The sequence below is a fragment of the Canis lupus genome, chromosome 26, assembly GCF_048164855.1.
Source record: "Canis lupus baileyi chromosome 26, mCanLup2.hap1, whole genome shotgun sequence".
Lineage (NCBI taxonomy): Eukaryota > Metazoa > Chordata > Mammalia > Carnivora > Canidae > Canis > Canis lupus.
Window position 1 is genome coordinate 2,785,272 of NC_132863.1, and position 23,524 is coordinate 2,808,795.

The 23,524-nt window shown below is 44.1% G+C and overlaps 1 long non-coding RNA gene across 1 annotated transcript; it reads left to right on the plus strand.

Moving 5' to 3' along the window:
* Nucleotides 1-1,372: 1,372 nt before the first annotated feature.
* Nucleotides 1,373-11,874, plus strand: LOC140617965 (uncharacterized). The gene is made up of 4 exons (XR_012018113.1): nt 1,373-4,288; nt 5,232-6,230; nt 10,414-10,503; nt 11,245-11,874. It is a non-coding gene; the product is annotated as an uncharacterized lncRNA (long non-coding RNA).
* The last annotated feature ends 11,650 nt before the right edge of the window (nt 11,875-23,524 follow it).

A 23,524-nucleotide genomic window follows, 5' to 3' on the forward strand; every position in this document is an offset into this window, starting at 1 on the left:
AGATATATTCAAAAATCAAGAGCACCTGTTTCTTTTTACCTTTGAAAATACAGGTACTAAAATATTTAAAGTCACACTTGCATTTGTTGAGGGGAGATGAATAAAGAAGGAAAGGGATGATTCTTCTAGCTTGGGGGAAAATGATCCTACAATTGGGATCTGCTTGCCAGCGGAGTCTTTCTTACCTTAAGTTTAGGTTTTCCTGTCTGCTTTTCATTTCTCCCAACAATAAATAAGAAGCAGAGAGTCAAGAGGAAAATTATGTCTGTGGACTGGCCTGGGCATGCAAAGGTATGGCTCAAGGCCAGTCCACGGTGGGAAAGGACACAGGTCCCTTGGGGCACAGTGCTGTGCCATCAGGGCATTGGGGGAGGAGAGCCCCATTCACTGAGCCAGGGGCTGCACATCCATGGAAGGCAGGGGAAGCTGCCATGGGAAATGCCATGGGAAGACGCCACGTTGCAGGACCTTCGGGATTAGGGTCGTCCCTTAGCAGACATGGTTCCCACAAGTCAGGACCAGATGTCAGTGGTACACCTTCCTACCTGGTCTGGCTCATCTCTTCTGCCTCACACTCTTTACTGGCATCTGAGACTCTGCTCTTCTCCGCCAACTTTCACTTCAACTCATGCTCTTCCATTAAACTTGGCTTTGACTTGCCTTTACTCTCCCCTCTGAGCCAGATCACTACAATGATATTCGGTGAGGGCGTTTGTCTTCATCTCCCAGCAAGGCATGGACAGTGATCTCCTGGGACAGCACAAAATGAACAGCAGTTCGACTCAATTCTGTCTCTGTGCATGGGAGCCAGGCGTTGATGTCCTGGTCCCCTTCTCAGTTTCTTCCTTTTTGTCACCCCTCAAGTCCTACACTGTTCCCACCAGCAGGAATGGCCTCCCCCATTGGCCAAATCCTGCTCATTCCTCAACATCAAATCAAGAATCAGGTGCTTCTGCTTCTGTGACTGTCCCAGACCCTATGTCCTCCAGCAGACCATTTTCTTCCCGTGTTAACACCCCGGCACCTGACACACACCTGCACAGAGCCCCCAGTCTGTGATTAGATGATATATGCCAACCCTTCTGCAACGTGCATACAAACCCTTGTGGATCTTATTATATGTGGTTCCTGGTTCAGCGACTCTGGGTGGGCCTGAGACTGCATTTCTCTCCTTGGGAGCCAGTGCTGCTGGTCCATGGGCTATATGTGGATTAGCAAGAGTTTTTTTTTTTTTTTTTTTTAATTTATTTGTGATAGTCACAGAGAGAGAGAATGAGGCAGAGACACAGGCAGAGGGAGAAGCAGGCTCCATGCACCGGGAGCCCGACGTGGGATTCGATCCCGGGTCTCCAGGATCGCGCCCTGGGCCAAAGGCAGGCACCAAACCGCTGCGCCACCCAGGGATCCCAATTAGCAAGAGTTTTTGTGACTCCCTTATTCCCTCTACCAGATACTAGAAGGAGCAGTCTCTGTCTTATTTACCTCTGTAGCTTCTTTCCGCCCGACCCAGGACTACACACACCGCACAGGCTCACATATCGGTGGGCTTACATTGACTATGCTTGCCTAACAGGCATTTACTAAAAGCAGCTCTTTTCACTTCTCGGCCCCCTGCAATGCATAGAACTCCCTACTGTGGACGGCTGACTTGCAACCACTGCTGAGCAAGGCAACGATGCGGCTCTGAGATGGTCTCGCAGCCTGAAGAGTAAGACTGAGTTTCAGAGCCCAGCTGAGCGACGCCTGATTCCTGGCTGTGACATTTACTGGCTGTTGACCTTGACTTGAAGCCATGGTTTACCTCTTTGAGCCTGTGTTTCTCGTTCAGTAACGTGGGGATGATTACTAACCCACCACCCTCCGCAGAGGGTGGCTAACAGGATGACATGAAGGGTGTATTTACATTCTCCACAGGGCCCACAGAAAGTTCTGGGAGGGAGTCAACACCTGAAAGAAGGGACTGATATAGTACTGCTCAGGCTTCTAGCCAAGGGCAGACCCCAGTCTGTTTCATTCTGGGAGGCTGAAACTCCAACAGATGACCTGCCTCCTTGCTGGCTTCAAGAGCTGTGGTCAGAGTTCAGGGTGACTGCAGCTGCCAGAGAGTGAGAGTCCTGAGAGGGGGGAGTCAGGACAGGGGTGAGGGGGGTCCTGCATTCTCTGGATGGCTCTCCCTGCCCCTCCTCTGATCCCTGAACTGCAAGCTCAAGCCACCCCGCTATGGGTCAACATGCTGAGCTGAGATTTGTTCTCCTATCTGAGAAAGAGGGTTTTCAGTTAGAGCCCGACTGAGTGATTTTCTTGCAAAAACAAACATTAGCACTCTTCTTAAAAAAATAATTGACTCCAAAGCTAATGGTCCCAATGCCAGAATAGAATCCAAAATCAATCAATATATTAAGAACTAGGAGAATGACAACAACAGAAACCACTGGAGGTGACCCAGATATTAGAATCAATAGGATTTTAAAACAATTGTAACTATTTTCAGTGAAGTAAAAGAAAACATGCCTATAACAAAAGAAAAGAGACATTTTTGGTAAAGAAATGGAAGTTATTAGAAAATTGAAACTATAGGTGAGCCTGGGTGACTCAGTGGTTGAACGTCTGCCTTCGGCTCAGGTTGTGATCCTGGGGTCCTGGGATTGAGTCCTGCATCAGGCTCCCCGCTCAGCAGGGAGTCTACTTCTCCCTCCCACTGCCTGCTGCTCCCCAGCTCATGCTCTTTCTTTCTTTCTCACTCTCAAGTAAATGAAAATAAAATCTTTTAAAAAATAGAAACTAGAGGGCAGCCCAGGAGGCTCAGTGTTTAGCGCTGCCTTCAGCGCAGGGTGTGATCCTGGAGACCCGGGATCGAGTCCCATGTAGGGCTCCCTGCATGGGTCCTGCTTCTACCTCTGCTTGTGTCTCTGCCTCTCTCTCTCTCTGTCTCTCATGAATAAATAAATAAAATCTAAAAAAAAAAAAAAAAAGGAAATTAGAAAACTGAGAAATACAATGTCTGAAGTAAAGTCCTTATTATAAAGGCAGGCCCTCAATGAACAAGTAGATATGAAAGCAGCATGGAATGAAAGAGATGCTCAGTTTCTTCAGAACTGAGCCACAGAAGAACATCGTGTATTTTTAGACAAAAGATGTTGTCCAGACATCACTGATTATGGAGACTGTTTTCTTTGTGAAACTAAATTCTTCCTGTATTATTATTTTAAGATTTTCTTTTCTTATTTTTTTAAGTAATATCTACACCCAACATGGGACTCAAACTTACAACCAAGCTCAAGAGTCACACATTCTACAGTCTGAGCCAGCCAGGTGTCCCATGAATTATTTGTTCAAAGGACAGTCTTTTAGCATCTGAACCACATTAAGCTGCTGCCTCACTGAATAGTGCTGATGAGGGTGGGCGGCTGGGAGTTTGGGAGTTAGCCAACATTCCCTTCCACTACCATGTGGTGGCATGGTACAGGGGGAAAGTTCTGCCTTTAGAGGGAGGTGCTGATTCAAGTCCCACTGGGGTCTTTTACTTGCTCTGTGACTCTGACCAAAGCATTTTGTATATTTGCACCTCTGTTTTTGTTGTTGTCTGTTTTTCATCAATAAAGTAGGTATTTTTGAAACTGCTTATAAACTTGCTACAAGGGTTTAATATGAATGCCCATGCTAGGTGTGAGCCTGGCATCTAACATCTTTTTCTGTGTTTGTGGTGTTGTAAACAAAAGACTTTGCTGGACATCTCAGTTCCTCCGAAGTAGTGCTGTGGGGCCCCTGGGCCTTCGCTGGATCCCATGGGGACTCAGGAATATCACTGTGGGACCAAGGGGTGGGTGACTGGTCTCTCTTTGCAAGAGCAGCTCTACTTAAGCACCATGATCAGCCCAGGCCTTGGAGCAGAGCGCCTGTTGTGAGCAGTCTCAGATGGATGGCCACACACCTAAGGCCTGGGGAAGGAGCCAAAAGGAAGATTCAGAGGGGTCATTTTGGGGATGGACTCTGTCAGACACAGAAATGAGGACTGAAGCACATCCTGTAGACTTGAGTAATGAAATGCGTCACAGAGTGGCTGTGGCCTTCTGGAAGGCGCTCTCTGCCGCCTCCAGGATCTGGCAGCGATGGCCATAGTGACGTGCTGCCCCCATGTGGCAGGTGGGGGCAAGGACCATCAAAGTGACGTTTCATCATTTTCATTTCCGCCTTCTGTTGTCCAGGCTTTGGGGAGAGCCCTGAAGCAGGGGTATAGTAGAACTTCAGAAGAATCATAATCGAAGATTGAAACCAAAATATCCAAGTGGTAATATTTATACTCTAGCTTCATTTTCTTTTAAAACAGGTTGGAAAATGCCACTCCTGAGCTCAGAACCCTCAAGGTTCTCCATGGTTCTGAGAATATCATCCTAACTCCTCACTTTGACCTACTTCCTAAACCTGCCTGCTTGTTTTCTTTCTTTCTTTCTTTCTTTCTTTCTTTCTTTCTTTCTTTCTTTCTTTCTTTCTTTCTTTCTTTCTTTCTTCTTTCTTTCTTTCTTCTTTCCTTTCTTCTTTCTTCTTTCTTTTTTTTTTTTTTTCTGGCCTTTTGATTCCTTGGTAGCTCTGTCCCGGGCTTACTGATTTATTCAACCAAGCCAGCACTTTCCTGCCACAGGGCCTTTGTACATGCAGCTTCCTACACCTAACACTTTCCTAATTTCAGGTCCAAGGCTCACAATGCCCCCTTTTTACCTGCCAATTCCTATTGATTTGATAAGCATAATGTATTTCTTTCTTTATTTTTTATAAGATTTTATTTATTTATTCATGAGAAACACACACACACACACACACAGAGGCAGAGACATAGGCACAGGGAGCATCAGGCTCCCTGCAGGGAGCCCGATGTGGGACTCAACCCTAGGACCCAGGATCACTACCTGAGCCAAAGGCAGTCACTCAACCGCTGAGCCACACAGGCATCCCAGGTATTTCTTAGTCTGAGAAGCTTTCCCCCACATTCCAGGCTAGGCTGGACCCACATTTTATCCTATTTTATTAGAATAAGTCAGCACTAGATCATTTGTTATATAATGAGGTGTTTAGTGACACCCTCCCTGGTGCTGTGAGAGCAGAAATCTCATCTACTTGTCCACTCCCCTGTCTCTGGGGATGGGCACAGACTGGCAGTCACATATGTGCTAAATAAGATAATAACTATTAGTTCTTTCTACTTATTTTCTTAATTTCTACTTCCTTCTCCAAAGTCGTTTCTAGGAAGAAGATGATGAAGCTGGGTATGTTAATGGAGACAGAGCAAGGGAAAATCCACCGAAAAAGGCACATGGATGAACCAGCCTGGGCTCGAAGCAAACACAGGCCTTGGGCCTGCAAACCTTGCTGTGTTCTCGTTTGTGTGACCTCATTGTGCATTGCTGCCATTCCAGACCTACCGTGAAATAATTCCTCAGCAATGGCTTCAAAATTATATGATGCTTGAGAGAAATCTTAAGGCTTTCCAATCAAATCCTTTTTATTTAATTGTTTATATCTTAAAACTGATTCTACTTATCCAAGTTATAGACAGGTAGGTAGTGGCTATGGGAAACATGCCATTATTCAGTTACTAAATCATGCCACACTGTTGTGGCTTACAACCATAAGGGTTTGTTACTTTTCATTGTTCTGAGGGTTGACTGGGCTCAGCTGGGTGGTTCTGTTCTTCACAGCACTGGTTGAAGGCACTCATTTTGTATGAGCTCCTCTGGCCTCTGGGCTGGGCTGGAGGGCCCAGGAAGTCGTCACATACATGGCTGTTTCTTGGTGCTGCCCCTCTCCGTGAAGCTACATGGAGCTTCCTCAGAGCATGGTGGCCTCAGGGTGGCCCACCTTCTGCAGGGTGGTTGACTTTAAGAAAGAAATCAGAAGGTGTGAGCCACAGAAGGCCTAATCCTATGACTGAGATGGTGTCACCCTGTCACACTGTATTGGGCAAAGTAGCCACAGGCCAGCACAGAGTCAGGGTAGTGGTGCGTACAGACAGTGTGTCTTGATGAATGAAGCAGCACACACTTATTGGGAGGAAATTAGCAGTGGACATTTTTGAAGACTGTCCTACAGCATCATATATAAGAATCAAACCCTGGTCCTGTTGATGATCAGCTACAGAGCCACAGCATGGTGCTTAAACTCTCACTGCTCCAGTCATCTTGTTCTCAAATAGGGAGAACACAAACTGCATGGATTTGCTGGAGGAAGCAAATAAGGTAATATATGCTGTATGCACGTTGTAGTCACTCTGCTAATTATACTGGGGGAAAAAAATCACCTTAGTTCTCAGTAGCAGATGGAGTGGATGTCCAGCCCACAGTTCCTTAGGTCCATTTCTGGGGCCACCTGCCAGTTCTGACCATACTGTATAGGGTTGATGCTTTCTGTCCTCGCCCTCCCCTGGACAACTCTGAGCTGTCTGCCCACACAGTCTCTCAGGTCACCAAGGATTGGACTCCACTGGCTTCTAGAAGTCACTATCTGGAGCCCACTGTTTTGACGGCCTCACTCTTTCCCATCTTACTTTCTTCAGGCCCTTAGAGTACTTCTCAGGATTGCTTCCTTAATAAACCACTTGGATCCAAGTCCTTATCTCATGGCCTGTTTGGGGAGACCAAAGCTAAGACATAGACCATAGACCATCAAAATTCTATAAATATGTGATACATTTTATATATATATATATATATATATATATATATATATATATTTAAAGATTTGTTTATTTGAGAGAGAGAGAGAGAGAGAGAGAGAGAGAGAGAGAGAGAGAGAGAAAAGGCCTGAGCAGAAGGATGGACAGAGGGAGAGAGAGAAGAAGCAAGAGAATCTCTAGCAAACTCCCTGCTGGTCACAGAGCCTGACACGGGGACCCTGATCTCATGACCTGCGTCAAAAATCAAGAGCTGGATCCTTAACCAACTGAGCCACCGAGGCATGCTCCATTTTAATAGAACAAGTTGACCCATGTTTTTGAAAGATGTACATAGTGTACTTCTTAGTTTCAGGTTTCAGAGAGAAACCTGGCTGTGTCCATTTGTAGAAGAAAAAGACTCCATTTTCATTTCTAGGGTAACACAGTCATTTCAGGTCTTTCTTGGTCCTGAAAACTAAAATTTAGAACAACTAGCAGCTTCCAAAGGGTAGGATTAAGAGGTGGAAAGGAGGGTCCCCACTGAGGGGAGTGGTGCCATGAAGCATTATTCTCAGAGCCTGAACCATAATTCACTATGGGGAGGGAATTACTTATCTTAGGAGAGAATGTCTTGGTGGGCTCCCAGGGACGGAAGGGGAGGGAATGGGCTGGCCCGGGCCACAGTACCAGTGGATGGCTTATCCTACTTTGCACTGGAAAGAGAAAGCGACCTGGAGACACAGAAGGGGTAAGGGCAAAGAGAATGAACAAAAAGTACACAGGAGGTCTCGGCAACATGGCCTGCAGGTTGTGCGGGGATTTGAAGATCAGAGCCATCCTATGTTGAATTGTAAGTTGTTTGTAATTCTTCGCACAAGTCCTTTTATCCCCCAAAAGTTTATTAAAGCATCCCCCTGACATAAATGTGTGCATATGCGTGTGTGTGTTGATGAAATTGAAGTATAGGCTTGAGTTCCCCCAAAGAGCAATGAAAAGGACACCAAATAAGTGAGGACTGGAAAATAATGCCCCCAAGTAGAAGTGCTTGAGACAACACTGAGTCGTAGAATTTTGCAGAAGCCTTGATGAGGGCTTTCTACAAATCAGGGAAGGGAAGGTTCAATGAACTCTTTCTGGATGTCAAGGGGCAACAAGAGTGCACATCTGGCCTAGGAACGTATCTAAATGCCCGAGTCAATATTTGCATGGGTATTGAGTACATATGCTAGTATGTCTATTGCTAGAGATCATGCTAGAAACATAGAGATTGCCGGAGTTCCTGGGGTCGGTTTAAAAGGGAGTAACTGACCTTCCCATCCTCAGAGAGCACCAAGCACTTGGAACCAATCCTCTCTCCCCTTAAGACATCCCCACTAATTACTGGAACCCTACTACCTTCTCTAGGTATCAGCTAAACCAACATAATCAGCTATCATCTCATTTCCACTTCTGTTGACCTTTTTTTCCCTGGACCAGGGTGGGAATTGGAGGAAGGGCTGCTACACATTTATTTCTCCCAGTGTTTATCTTGCAGTGATCAGATGGCGGGGTTAGACAAACTATGTTTATGTGACATGAGGGTGGAAGGCAGACAGCTGGCGTGGGTCCAGTTGCTTGCCAGCCCCAGTCACCATGGGAGTATCCTCACCCCAACTTGAGAAATTCAGAATCCTCTCAATGGGAGGCTCAGCATTTTCCTTAGAGAAAACAAATTGGCAAAGATTCTTTAGAATCCTGACATGTGCTGGTAGACTTCAAGGAGTCTGACATTAGGGGGTCATAGTCTAGGGGCACCTGGGTGGCCCAGTTGGTTAAGTATCCGGACACTTGGTTTCAGCTCGGGTTGTGATTTCAGGGTCGTGAGTTGGAGCTTTGTGGGCTCTGCACTCAGTGGGGAGTCTGCTTCTCTCTCCCTCTTCTCCTCCCCTTGCTTGCACTCTCTCTAAAAATAAATGAATATATCTTAAAACAAAAAAGGAGGGTCATAGTCTATAAACCCAAACAACAAAAGAAATTATAGATTTTGATGCAGTTTCAAATGATCACATTTCATTCTCTAAGCCAAGGTAATTGGCATGAAAGCCCATGAGGGTCATGAAGCCCATGAGTGGCAGAAGGATGGTAACAAGGATACACACGAGGGTATTTCCTTGTTCTTTCCGTTCCAGTGTCTCACAAAGACTTGAGCTTTGCCTTGCCCACCTGGGTGTGTTCTAAGCCACTCTGCTTATCTTCTGTTTGTAATTAAAAAAAAAATTTCAAGTACAATTCCAGTTAGTCTCACCATTGCTCTGTGAGGTACCAATAGAAGATATTATGACTCCTTTTGGAGACGACGAGCCTGAAGTTCAGAGTGGTTATATGCATGCAGAAGAGACATCTAGCCAGGTCACAGTAAAGCCTGGCCTTAAAAGTTCTTTTGATTCTATCCTCCCAGAGGCCACAGCCCCCAAACCCTACAGGTGGGCCAAAGTAGAGGTGTAAAAGGGAGTGTTGAAGATTATGGCCAGCTGCAGAGCTAGTCCCATCTAGAAAGGAGATGCTCTATAGCCCCATGTGACTGTGGGCATGTGAGGATATAGACCCCATTCTGCTAGACTCTCCAACTTTACCACAAGCATGTTTTACAAGAAATGGTTTGGCAATTACTTAAGAAAAAAAACCAACTATATGCAGACTAAGCAAGACAAGTTTTTAGGTGACATTTGGCCCACAGGATATGATTATTTGTCCATCCCATGCCTTGGTAGAGGCTGCATGGTGGGTGTGGGTGGCCAGGGCAGCGGGGGCAGGCACTCCCTGTTCTGTTCTCAGCTGCCTGTCCCACGGGTTCCATAGGTTAGCTCCCTGGGGCCAGGGAGCGCTCCCAGCCACAGCTCCTTAGGAAGGAAGGAGAAAAATGTCCTTACCTCTGGCAGGTTGACATATAGAAGTATTTGTTCCCAAAGCTACCTCCCTTCCCCATCCCCGTTCCCACTAGCATGCTATGGCAGCATGCACCTCTGGTCATTTTTTGGAGCTGACAGCAAAGTTCTTATTTTATTTAGTTGAGGGCTGTAGTTACTGTCTAATCTCTGCCTTTCTCAGCTAGTCTGTTTTTTGTCCTGTTACTCCTGCAAAGATGGGATGACAATGAGACCACATGACCTTATCTGCAACCGGCTTGAGGCACTTTATGGTTTCTCTTGAGAACAGTCCAGCGTTGTGGGTAGGACCTCTCCGGTCCCTGAATGTCACTCTCTGTGACCTTATCCAGCTCCTTCCTCATGGGCAGTGAGAGCCGCCTGCTTATAGTTGCTCACGGCTGGGAAACATGGGTTTTCCTCTTCATATAGGTGCACTTTACAAAGCCCCTGGTGTGTCCTCAGCTTTCCTGGACAGCTGGATACATCTGGACGACCCACGGTTTCTTCCTTGAGGATTGCTGTGGTTCCCGCCTATAAAACACATGGGTGAAATGCCAGAAAGCACACATTTTTCCCTTCTCCAAATCTGGGTCCATGCCAAGCAGGGGGACACATCGCAGGACAGGCAGCGACCCTCTTGTGGAGTCTTTTCCAGCTCTGCTTTAGAGCCTCTCCCATTTTCAAAACAAAACAAAAAGTAATGAAGGGTGGAGGCAGCCCTTGAACAATAGCAGGAATAAGGGTGCAGGAGGAATGTGGACTTGCCCCATTTTTGCCTTTTTCATGGAGAAAACACGCCATGAGGCAAAAGAGGACTCACTTTCAAAATCTCTCTTTCTGTTTCCTTTTAATTCTACTTAGAGTCACTGTACAAGAGGTTATCAGACTTGTTCTGGAACAGTTCTTGGAAAGTTATGAGTAGCTGGCAGGACTTGCAGCCCACATACTCAGGTATGCAAGAAATAAAATTATCTCTAGCCCCTCAAATCATGTCATTCTGACTCAGAACTCCTGCCCCCAACTAAATGCATGTGAAACACCATCCTGGCATTACTGGGGGTCCCTCCCCCACAGCGTCTCGGAGAGTTTGTAGGGGTAGGGGCAGTGGTGGCAGGGGTGTCTAAACTCCACATTCTGAAGCTCAGTGTTTGGATCTCTGGACTCCTCACACATGGACCTCTGATCCTACCACCTTCCTGGATATGCCACTGCTGCCTGGCATTGCCAGCCTTCCATCTGAGGCCGACACTTCCCATCACCCTTCTGGCCAGCCTGGGGCACAGCCTTCACCACTCCCCTGTCTTCCCAGCACTGGGTGCAATGTCCAACCTGCATAGGCCCCTGGGGAAGTAAAATCAGGCAACTGAAGTCTCTTTGCAGACAAATTCTTCTTTTTCCCTGCCACCCTCCACCAACATAAGGAAGCATATATATAAGGAGCTTGTCTATTAGTTTAAGTGGGAAAAGTGAAGGGGAGAGGTACCAGAGGAAAATACAGAAATCAATATCTCCCAAATTAGCATGACACTTACAGTATGCAAAGAACAGACCCCAAGGGGGAGATGCAGGAGTTTGCTTATATGGTAGGAGTCAAGGGTTGCTGATGGAAGATTCTATAGTTTAGAGTCTTTCAAAGTGTTTTTCTACCTAAAATTTCCAGCATTGAAAATGCTAATGGTATTTTGTCTCCAGGAAAGGCTGTTACATCAAGTCAACAACATCTGTAGTCATCACTGTAGCATGTTACCATCACAGAAGATGAGAGTCTCTTCATCATGCAGCAAAGCATAGAAGGAGGTAGGACACCTGGATGGAGAGGTAAGACACCTGGATGAGGCTGTGTGGTGTCCTTGCCCTAAGAGAATGTGTCTGGGTTGACCAGGCTGTGCTCAGAAATGGGCATCATTAAGACTCAGGCTTTTGATTTGAAAGAGAGTGTCCCAAGTAGGAGGTCACACTGGAGTCATCGGTTCTGGCTGACCTTGGGAGAATGATTGCTGCCAACACAATCTGACAGTTTCTACTTTTGCCTGAGCAACCCAGATCCAGGCTGGGAAAGTAATTCCTTAATGTTCAGATTGCTTTTTGTAAGTTTACCTCTTCCTTTCTTTTCTTCACAGGTCAGGAGACAGCTTTAAAATACTGTATTCAGTGCCCGCCCCCCCCCCCAGGTGACTCAGCAGTTTAGCACCGCCTTCAGCCCAGATGTGATCCGGAGACCTGGGATGAGTCCCACGTCCGGCTCCCTGCATGGAGCCTGCTTCTCCCTCTGCTTCTCCCTCTGCCTGTGTCTCTCCCTCTCTCTCTCTGTGTCTCTCATGAATAAATAAATAGAATCTTTAAAAAATAAAATAAAATAAAATAAAATAAAATAAAATAAAATAAAATATTGTATTCAGCCCTGACGTTTATGGTAGCATTATCAACAACAGCCAAACTATGGAAAGAGCCCAAGTGTCCATCAACTGATGAATGGATAAAGAAGAGGCAGTATACATATATATATATATATATATATATATATATATATATACACACACACACATATAAATATATGGTGGAATACTACTCAGCCATGAAAAAGAATGAAATCTTGTCATTTGCAATGACGTGGATGGAACTAGGGTGCATGATGCTAAGTGAAAAAGTCAGAGAAAGACAAATACCATATGATTTCACTCATATGTGGAAATTAAGAAACAAAGCATATGGGAGGGGGAGAAAAGAGAGAGACAGGGAAACAAACCATAAGAGACTCTTTAAAAAAAAACATAGAATACTCTTAATGATAGAGAACAAACAAGGTTGCTGGAGGGAGGTGGGTGGGGGATGGGCTAGATAGGTGATGGGGATTAAAGAGGGCACTTGTGATGAGCACTGGGTGTTGTATGTAAGTGATGAATCACTGAATTCTACTCCTGAAATCAATATTGCACTCTATTTTGACTAACTAGAATTTAAATAAAAATTTGAAAAAAAATTAAAAATTATTCAACAAAAATAAAATATAATAGAATAAAATAAAATATTCAGGACTTCATGTTTCTAAGTTTGTTGTATTTTTCCTTTCTTTAGGCTTGAATTTCTGCTTCTCTAAAAATTATGTATTTCTTTTAAGTGACATTTTAGTGTGACTTTATTATTTTATTTGGGAAAAGAGAATACATATAGTACCAAAGATTCCAGTAGATCAAAAAGGTCTACTATGAATGTCAACTACCTCCTGTCCCTGCCCACCCTGAAACCCTCCCCGGAGGCAGCCACTGCTCCTGGTATTGCCTCCTCTGGAGGTGGTAACGGGTTCTGTGCCCTGGTCTGAACTTCCATTTGTTTCAGCTTGCCTCGGAAATTTTTACTTATCATCACATAGAGTACTCTCATTTTTTTAATCTTATTGACCTTTCATAATTTATTTAATTAAACCCCTTTAATAAATATTTAAGTATTATGTTTCTTCATTCTTAGGCATCCATAAATAATGCCCATTATTCATTCAATGTCTCTGCATACGCACTTTTTGTCCTTCAAAACATCTTCTGTTTCTGACTCATTATCTCTATTTCTATTCCATCACTTCATCTTTCCTAAAGTATTGTGTGTAAATGTGTGGGTGTATCCTGGTTGTAAGCCATCCTGATAGATATAGATGTAGATATAGATGTAGATGTAGATGTAGATGTAGATATAGACATAGATATTTTTTGTAGACCGAGGAGCAGCAAAGCAAAGCAAAGCAAAGCAAAACAGAACCATGAATATTCTCCTTCTCTGTACCATGTCCTCATTGGAGTGGGTTGAGTTGAATTTCTTACACATGACTCATGGTCTCTCTGTGACTTTGTTGCTGAATACTTAGATCTGGTACAAATTTATCTTAAAAATTTATGGGCTCTTTTGGGCAAGTGATAGCCAGTCTCCTTAGAAGATGCAAAGCAAGAAGATGGATTGCATTGGTGTTCTTTATTAATCTCTTATAGCAGAGCTATGGAATTCTCTGGAGTAGTAAAAATACTGACCTGTTTAATTCACTATGAGTTCCTTCTTAAATGACTGTGGTTCACTTATCCTCCCTTTGTTGGGATCTCTGAGTCCTCCTAGCTTCCCCTATAGTCAGGGAACTTTGGAGTGCTTCTGTGTTCTCATCCCTGCCTCAACATTAGAATCACCTGGAGAACTTTAAAAACAGCATGATACCTGGTCCCAGAATTGCCCTCTGCTGTGCATCTAGGGCTGACAAACCTTGACTACATGATCATCAAAACCCATCCCATCTCTAACCTGATAACAGTTATCACAGCTTGCTATAGAACTAGAGGTCTTGTAAACTTGACCAATTCATCAGAGTTTTCATCATGGTTTTGAGTGTTGAGACATATTTTCTCTTGAGAGTTTTCCCTCTATACTTTCCATTGCTTGGAGTAGAAAAGTCAAAGTTTGGATTTCGAGCCATTCTTAAGGGAATAATAAACTGGAACATAACTTTCTCAAGGTGCAAAATTGAGGATCCGCCCAGCTGAGAAGCCAGGTGGATATATTCCAGTGAAAGAGGCAACCCATGGGTTAAAGCATCTACCCAAGGCTGACTCGTCATTCTATCACATCAATCTTTGAATTTCTTCTCTCTCAGTTTCACCAAAAATCTTAAAGCAGAATATGATATTGGACTCTCATTCAAGGCCTTACACTGTCATGGATGAGCAGAAGTAAAGAAAGAGGAATGGGTAGATGGGTGAGTGCATGGATGGAAGAAATGGAAGGAGGAGAGAAAGATGGCTGGTTGGATGCACTAGCTGAAGAGTTCCACAGAGGCTAGGGGTTGTGTTTGGCTCCTGACCCTGCCATTTTCTACCTGCGTGAGCTCAGGGGTTTACCTAACTTAACATAGCCCTCTCCCCTATCTTGTGAAAATGGATTTAGTGATATCTATCATCTAGGGTTTCCATGGGGATTAAATTAGATCATGGTGGGTAGAGTATTTAGCTCAGTGTCATATAACATGTGCCCAATATATGGCTTTTGTTTTTTATTTTACTTCATTTTACTCCAGAGGTGTTTTGTGGTGGCTTTTAGGGAAAATACACCTGTTACGTGCATTACAAACTTCTCCCCAAATCTGTGTATTTCATTTTTGCTTCTTTAATGACATGTTTTGATGAGGCATTCTTATTTTTAAGATTGTTTGTTTTTTTATTAATCTTTTGTTTTGAAGTTATTGCTTTTTCATAAATTATTTTGAAAATTGCCCACCTCTGGGTCATAAAAATATTCACATTTTCTTCTAAAATCTTTATCATTTTACCTTTCACCTTTCAGTGTATGATCTATCTGATGATGATTCTGTGTACAATGTGAAGTAGGGGTTGGTGTTATTTTTTTTTCCCTGCACAGCAGACCAATTGACCTAGCAGCACTTTATTGAAGGAAAAAAAAAAAAAACTTCCCTGAAAGTGACCCCTTTGTCATAAATCAGGTGCGTCTGGTTCTGGATTCTAATCTCTTTCACTGTCCTTGTCTATCCTTATACCACCTCCTCATTTTGCAAGCACATATATCCAAAGAAATACAAAGGAGTCTCATAGGAAAAGACATAGCCAAATAAAAATGAGCTAATGAATTACATAAGCATTCAGGTGCATTCTAATTCTTTGACTGTAATCACTGATTTAACTTCTTGAGTGCCTGCATTATTCTGAGACAGCAAAACTTATTGTATGTATGTATGTATTTACTTACTTATTGATCTTTAACTATGTTTTCTCACTTTCTTTGTTAATGGTATGTGACTAGTCAGAGAAGCAAATGTCCAGGGATTTTGAAATTTCTATTGCTGAATGATGACAGAAATGCAAACAGAAGCTGTTGTGAAGGCATCACGTGTGTCCTGGAAAGGGAAGGACACATGGGTGAGCTGGTGCTGCCCTGGATAACAGGTCTTATTCTTGTTACAAGTTGGGGAAAATACAACTAGAATGCACAATGATTCTTATATATGGGAGCCAGATATTAAAGCATTCCAAGAAGCTGGGGCTGTCCCCTCCTGGAACGAATAGGAGGTAAGAAGTCAAAGAAAACTGGGAAAATGGATGAAGAGTCAAGAGCGCCAATGGCTAACAGTCAGCTCTCAGTCTTTTTTTTTTTTTAGCTCTCAGTCTTAATAAAAGTTTTAAGGATTATGAGTCAAGTGTAGTGTTCATTGTAGACCTCCTACCTGTGTAAGAAAATTTCTATTTCCCGTTTCAATATTGTCATGAAAACCATTTACTAAAGATACATGCCATCTTTTATTAAAAGACTTAAACGTCAAGGATTCCATGTGATTCCATGTAAGCTTGGGACGGCAATTGCTTGTTTACATGTGGAGCATGCAACAGTGAGAAAATGCAAGTCGGAGATAGGGAGTGAGAGAAAGGACAGAGTGCGTGCTTGGGTTTATTGCTCAGCTGGGGGGAATCCACACTTCGAAAAGAGCTATTAAAATTCTTCCTCAAAGCATCTGAACTCAAAGCTAAAATGTGCCTGTTATTGTGATGTGACATATTTAGCAAATTTAACAGGAAAACTTGACTTTGATCACAGGCCTCTTGGGCTATATAAACCAAGTTTCTGGCAAGATCTTGAAACAGAATCTTATGACCCTGAGAAATGATTTCTCTCACTGTAAGTGAAGTCTTCCTCTTCCTTTTCATTTTTGAATATGAGTCCCCAAGGGCTTGGGCAACACCGAATGTTCTGAGAGGTGGCAAACTGAGCCAACTTCCACACTGAAGTGTCTCTTGAGTCACACTGTGGTGGTGGGTGTGGCTTTGGGGTCATTGAATTCTGCCCCATGTCTCCTCAGTGTGCTCAGCCACAATAGGGCTGAACTGCAACACGGCACATGCTACTCTTTACTTGTCATTTAAGAAAGGAGATCATTGCCAAAGGAACCCATCCCCACTGGGTGTGTTGGGAAGAATCCCTCCTCCTTCAGAGCCTGTTCCCACCAAAGGATGTGAAAATGCCTTACAAACTGTAAAATGTAATAGCACATGGAATTTCTATTTTGAAGTGAAAATAGTTGACTTTCAGCAATTAGGGGTGCTTCCATTCAATGGGATCATGTTGTTAAAATATCATAAACCCACTGGCTGTCCTTGTCTATCATTTCTCCATTTGAATATGTCTACTTGTTCATTCACCAAAAAAAGCATTTATTAAATGTCAGCAGAGCAGTAAGGACTACATTAAGTACCATGGATAGAAAAGATAAAAGTAAAGATCAAGAGAGTGTAGTCTGCTGAATAACCAATGAGTTTATAACTTGCAAGAGACTTATTAATAGAAATAGCTCCCCAAAATATACTAAAATGCAAATGTGGTTACATGTAACAGACGCAACTGGAGTTGAATTAAGCATCTCTCCACACAGAGGAAGGAACTTATCCTATGGTTTTTTGGGGTACTCAAGGCAGTGACTCTCAAAGTGAGACTATCGCTACACATTGAAATGGAACAGGAGCCGGATGAAAAATTATTGGAGCCCAGGTAGCAGTACCTCCATCTCTTGGGCTTCTTTCTCTCTGCTTCTGTTTCCTTATTTATGCTCCACAGATTCACTTCTCTACTGATCACATGTCAAGGGAAAGACTGACAATTGCATTTGTGTGTGGTCACGTCGTGCCACCCAGGGATACCCAGCCCCAGGATCCCAGGGGAAAGACTATGCTTAGGTCAACTGTTCTTGTCAACACTCCCACAACTAACTACTTTCAGCCCTTTGGTGAGTCTGTCCTCATGCATACACACATCTGCACCCACACCCAATGCTCAGTGGTCTATGGGGAGATCTGTGATCAAGTGATTTGACTTGAAGGATCATTATATGAAATGTATCATTCTACACTTACGTGTTTCACTTAATGAATCTTAGTGCCTTCCATTGTTGTGCACATGGGATTATGTCATTCTTTTCAATAGCTGCGTAGTATTCCATAAAGTCTATTCTGTGTCTTCTTTGATCCTTTGTTGATGGTTATTTCCTAATTTTTATATTATTTACATGGTCACATTCATCACCCCTTGTAAACCTTCAAGTTTTTACATCTCACAGGGGAAGATCTGGATCAAAGGTGTGTGTGCATTTTAAATTTTAATAGATATCACCAAATTGCTCCCCCAAATGCCTTTAACAGTGACACTTCTGCCAATATAGGATGAAAGCAAATGCTTCTTATCCCCTTGTTAACCCTGAATATCAATAGTAATCTTGCCAATAGTCTAGTCAAAAATCTTGTTAGGACATCACATTGTAGCTTTGCTTTGGAAGGGCTGGCTCTCAGCTTGCTGGCTGCCTCCCACAGCACTGGGAGCTCACAGCTCAAAGTCCTGCCCTGCTCCCCAGAGGAACAAGCCTCTGAGCTGCCAGCCCCCATGGGGGTTTCAGCAAGTGTAATTCTCTGCAAAACAATGAAATCTTCTCAATTATGACTTTACAAAACAAAACTAGGAAACAGCTGAGTTTAAAAGTTTCAAAATCCTAACCTACAAACAGTCCCTTCAAGTATACACTTAAATCATTAAAGAGGAGGTTGTGAGTAAATTCATTTTCATTTGTATCTCATACAAGGCTCTACCCCACTGTTTATATTCCTTTCACAAGAACCAAACACAGACCTGTCACTCATTTCCCTGCCTCTTCCTGAAGTGGAAAGAGGATCTGTCCCAGCCATGTCCATTGTGGATTCTGAAGTAGGGCTAAGTGTAGGATTCTTTCCTTTTTGTGTTTATATGACACTGGGGAGGAGAGATGTGAGATATAGCTAGAAGCAAGGAAGGAAAGAGATTTATTATTATTTTTGTTAGGTTCCTATTCTCATTTAGTTCAACTGTTAAATTTAGGTTTTCAAAGAACCTAGGCAATCAGATGGAGGTTTAAAGGTCATGAGGCAAAAAATAAAAAAAAAAAAAAATAAATGCGACTGCTGTTGTCATTACAAATTGGAAATAGTTCATGGCATTTGGTGACCAGAGTGGGTGTGATTGATGCTCTGATGCTTGCCATTGAAAGGCCTTGTGCCTCAAGATAGAACCCAGTGACTTTGCTCAAGGACATATTGGTCTTTTTTCATAAAATCCCAAATAATATTCCTGATCACTCTTAAAAATGATGGATAACATGAAAGCATTTCATTGAGCTTTTTACAAAGTCTAAGTTGGAAAGTGTTGAAATGAACCTGGGAATAGGATCCTCTGACAATCCCTGGCTTACACACCAGCTACCCAGCTGCAGACCTATCCCATAACCACCAGGATCTGTTGCTTTACCTGCAAAAGATGATAACTCTTATTTCACAGGGTTGGTAAAGATTTAGTTAAATAATACAATATATCTCTAAGGTGTTTGCTACAATATCTGGCATCAGTAGGTGCTCAAATATCAGTGGAGAAGAAGAAAACTCAGAATGTTCTCACTTATGCTCACAAATGATCCATTTATAAATACTCCAACATCTGGAGACACTTGAAATCCACAAAGGCAACCTTTAGGTATCGACGATGGCCACACAGACAAAGGTGCGAATGCAACAGATTTGAGTCTTGCTGGATAGCCTGTGGTCCTCCCCACGCCATCCATCCTCCACACCTGGAAGGCTGTCAGGAGATAGTTTCTCATGGCTTCTTAGGTCCTAATGAGACTGAAGCCTTCCTGTGTCATCCCTCAGATTCAGTGTGGCATCGGTCCTCCAGTGACTTCCAGTAACATCCCAGCCACTTTCACTTTGTGTCATCCTGTTTGGCATGTGGGATGAGGACCTGGGAGCTGCCACCCTTGGCTGCTGTCTTTTCTCTGTCTTTGTGAGTACCCCAAACTGTCTGAATTTATTTATTTTTAATAATAAATTTATTTTCTATTGGTGTTCAATTTGCCAACATACAGAATAACACCCAGTGCTCATCCCGTCAAGTGCCCCCCTCAGTGCCCGCCACCCATTCACCCCCACCTCCTGCCCTCCTCCCCTTCCACCTCCCCTAGTTCATTTTTCAGAGTTAGGAGTCTTCCATGTTCTGTCTCCCTTTCTGATATTTCCTACCCATTTCTTCTCCCTTCCCCTCTATTCCCTTTCACTATTATTTATATTCCCCAAATAAATGAGAACATACACTGTTTGTCCTTCTCCGATTGACTTACTTCACTCAGCATAATACCCTCCAGTTCCATCCACATCGAAGCAAATGGTGGGTATTTGTTGTTTCTAATGGCTGGGGAATATTCCATTGTATACATAGAACACAGCTTCTTTATCCATTCATCTTTCGATGGACACCGAGGCTCCTTCCACAGTTTGGCTGTTGTGGACATTGCTGCTAGAAACATCGGGGTGCAAGTATGCCGGTGCCAAACTGTCTGAATTTAAAAGTGGCCTCTGCATCATGACCAGCCAAGTCCATCCAGCTGTGACTATAGTCTTGCCTTTTCTTGGGGGTTGATACAGACATGCCTAGGGCACCTTCTCTGCATGTGGCATCAGGGCTCCTGTGATAAACAAGATGGTCTCATCTCTGCCCCAAGGGTCTCAGGTATCCTGTCCTGGCAGTGGTCATGGCCTCATGGGGGCATGTGCCTCCAACAAGGAAGGGGCCACCAGTGCCCCTTCTATTGCCATCACTGTGACTTTGACTTCTCCTGAATATGGAGATCTCGGGCCAACTATCCAGGCTGTCACCCTACCCTCATGTGCCTGGAGGACGTGTACTGAGATTAGTAGTCAGCTGGTGGCTGGCGAATGCTTCTGGACTTGTTTTCAGATGGAGCTTGAGGTGACCCTCACAGGGATCTTGATGGATACCATCACACTGATCATGTCTCCTCCACCCCAGACTTGAGGTCAGGATCACTGACAGTGACTTAAGGGCAGGGAAGCAATAAATGACTTTGTGTTAGGGACTCTGAGGAGAGAAGATGGGTCCAGTAGTTGCTTCACTTCTTTCTCCAAACCTCTGTTTTTAACTCGCTGTTGGGACGTTCCCAAGAAAGAGCCTGAGCCTAAGATTCTGTCTTAAAGTGGGCTCTCGAAGCAGGCCTGGAAGGAGGATTTGAGGGAAAAGGGTATGTTTGTTTGGAATCCAGCTGCATCTTCAGGGCAGCAGGGGAGTGAGCTGGGGAAGGGAAGGACAAACATGGGGTATAATGAGCAACTTTCCGGCATGGACACCTCAGCTCAGCCCATGCCAGCTCTAGGAGGTAACATGGGGCATGCAGAACAGTGTGACGTGCTCTCTGCTCCCAGAGCTGAAGGAGCTGGGGTATCCACTAGGATTGGGGTTTTCAGAATTCACCACTAAGTCCTGTCTTTTGTACCCATGGCAGCTCTTGGGGGCACTGGTTCCCACACTTCTAGCCTGCCCCAGGGGGCAGAAAGGAGGAGTGCAGTTCCTTGCAGGCGTGCACTGGAATAGTGAGAGGTAGGGGATGTGGGCAGATAGCCCACAGCACCAGTTTCCACCTTCTGACTCCAATAAGGTTTTACCCCTCTCAGAGCAGGCTCAGAGCAAACTCAGGTAGACACAAACAGCCTGGAAGACACTAAGGGCCCAAATGCCAGTCTGGAGCAGATGCTGCATTCAGAAACCTTGCCTGGTTTTTCAGAATTAGGACTTGTTAAGAGCAACCCTAAATACAGTGTCTCATTTCAAAGGGGGTCCAGTTTCCTATGAACTGTTTATTGAAAAAACATGTATGGGGAGAAAGTGAGAGTGGCCCAGAGACCTCGGATCTGTACACAGAGAGAGACACAGTTCTCCATTTCAGAGCAATCTTTATGGACTGTCCAGGTAGTCTTCAGAGTGTTTGTAAATATGCCTTTAATTTTTAAGTATCACTAGGCAGCATGAAAAATAAAACTGCCTGGATTTGATTTGTGGAAGGGATGGAGAGAGAGTTTGGCTCAACTGATCACTTAACGGGGGCTGTTGCATGCCTCATTGGAACAGGTCTGTGGAGAGCTTGGATCCAGGGCAGAGAGAGGCAATTCAAAATACTCAGGACTCTCTGTGCAGCTCTGTGGCTCAATTAGCCTTTACAGAAAAGACCAGTAATTCCTTCCATGTGTATGCCTTTGTATGGTCCAGTGAGCACTTCAGACACCATTTCTCTTGGTCCTTTCAAGAGGCAAGGGGTTCAAGTTACTTTATTCCCATCTCATGAAAGAGGCTAGCAGATCAGAGCAGGACAGGACCTCCCCACTTGGCCCAGAAGAAGAAACTGGGCACTAACCATCTCTTTACGTCAGCAACCAGACACTGCCTGGTGCCTACTCTGTGCCAAGGAAATGTCTGAATGACTATTGGACTGGATTGTTATTTAATCAGGGTCTTTCTACCATGGGAAGATCATGGGTTGGTATTACCAGAGAGAGCCTGACAGGCAGCAGGAGGTTCCCTTTGAAAGTTCATCAGATGCACTTTTAGGGTTCATTTGGGTGTTTCTACACATTAATTTATTCAGCTGGCAAAGTGATTCCCTGCCGCTGCTTCCCTATCTGGTGGACTCATCTCCTCTAGTCCACTAGCTGCATCCCATTAATGAATCTGCTGCTGGGGTACATGCAGCCCAGTGATAACCTGCCCAAAGTTGTGCATATTGCAGGGAGGCACTGCAGAGAAAACATCTCCAATACCCCACTGAGTGAATTTCTAATACTGGGATGTCTGGCACTGTGGCAGGTGTACTAGGATGGCTGTGTTCCTCATGGAGAGGGAGACAGGTTTCCTGGCATGACTATATGCCTGTAGACACACACCTGCACTATTCAGTGTTCAGTCCAACTAGGCTCAACCGCTTCCATAATCAGAGTAAAGAAGGAACATAAAAACCCTGTAGAGAGGAGTTGATGCTAGCACTAGTGTTATTGTGACATTAAGAAATTCAAATAAGGCAACAAGACCCCAAAATTGCCCTCACTGATGTCAATGCTCGCAGCAATTCCCCAGTGTGCAGAGACACATTGTTTTAGGACTACTGCATACACGAGAAGCTGCTTCTGTTTGGGGGTTCTACTGCTAGATAGTTAGAATTTTTTTCTTAATTATTAAGGATATCTTAGGAAAAACTTCCAGTGAAAATCAGGCAAAAATAGATCTGATTGTTCTGTGCCTTATTATAAATGCCCACAAGCCCTTTCTTACCCAAGTATCTTACTTGCTTAGTGAAGGAGCTGGGATTTGTTGAAATAACCATTCTCATGTGAGCAAATGGGTAACTCACCTGGAACTGCACAATGGGTGTGAGCTACCAAGCTAGAGTTTTAAGTCCAGTTCCCTATAATTCCAGGGCCATTTAGTTCCTTAGAACTTTGCTTAATTCCTATCTGTCCTGAGTGAGCATTAGGGGCATTTGAGGCAATGAAATTTTGTAAAAGAGAACTGTTGGTGTGTAGTTTTGTATAAACTCCCATCAATTTCCAGAGGTACCTCTTGGAGACTGTGGACTCAAAGTCCTCTATCCTTCCTCTTCCAAGGCTGAACCTCCAGCATAGGGCTCTGTTGACCCTTTGCCAAGGAAGCCAGGGAAGGATGCAGGGTGCAAGCACTACCTGTGGTGTGAAAGGCAAGTGAGCTTCTCCCGCATCTCTATCCACACTGGATCCCATTCTCCATATTCTATAACCCTTTTAATGGCAGGATGAGAGTAGGATCATGATATCTGGTTCTCCGGCAAACTCCTGTCCCCAGCTCTGTGATTCCATGGAGGATCCTTTTGTTCTATCTGGACCACAGTATACCATCTGGTGGTCCCCACGCCACCTGGCACCTGCCCATGGTTGAGGATTGTTCCAACTCTCAGTTCCTCAATACTCTGGTGGGGTGTACCTCATAGAATAGGCATACACTGATGACCACTGAAATGAAAAGAACTCCCTCATCCCAAACCACAGCGCATATGGCTGACAACTTCCAAGCCGACGACATTCAGTGATGAGCTGGTCTGAGCTCT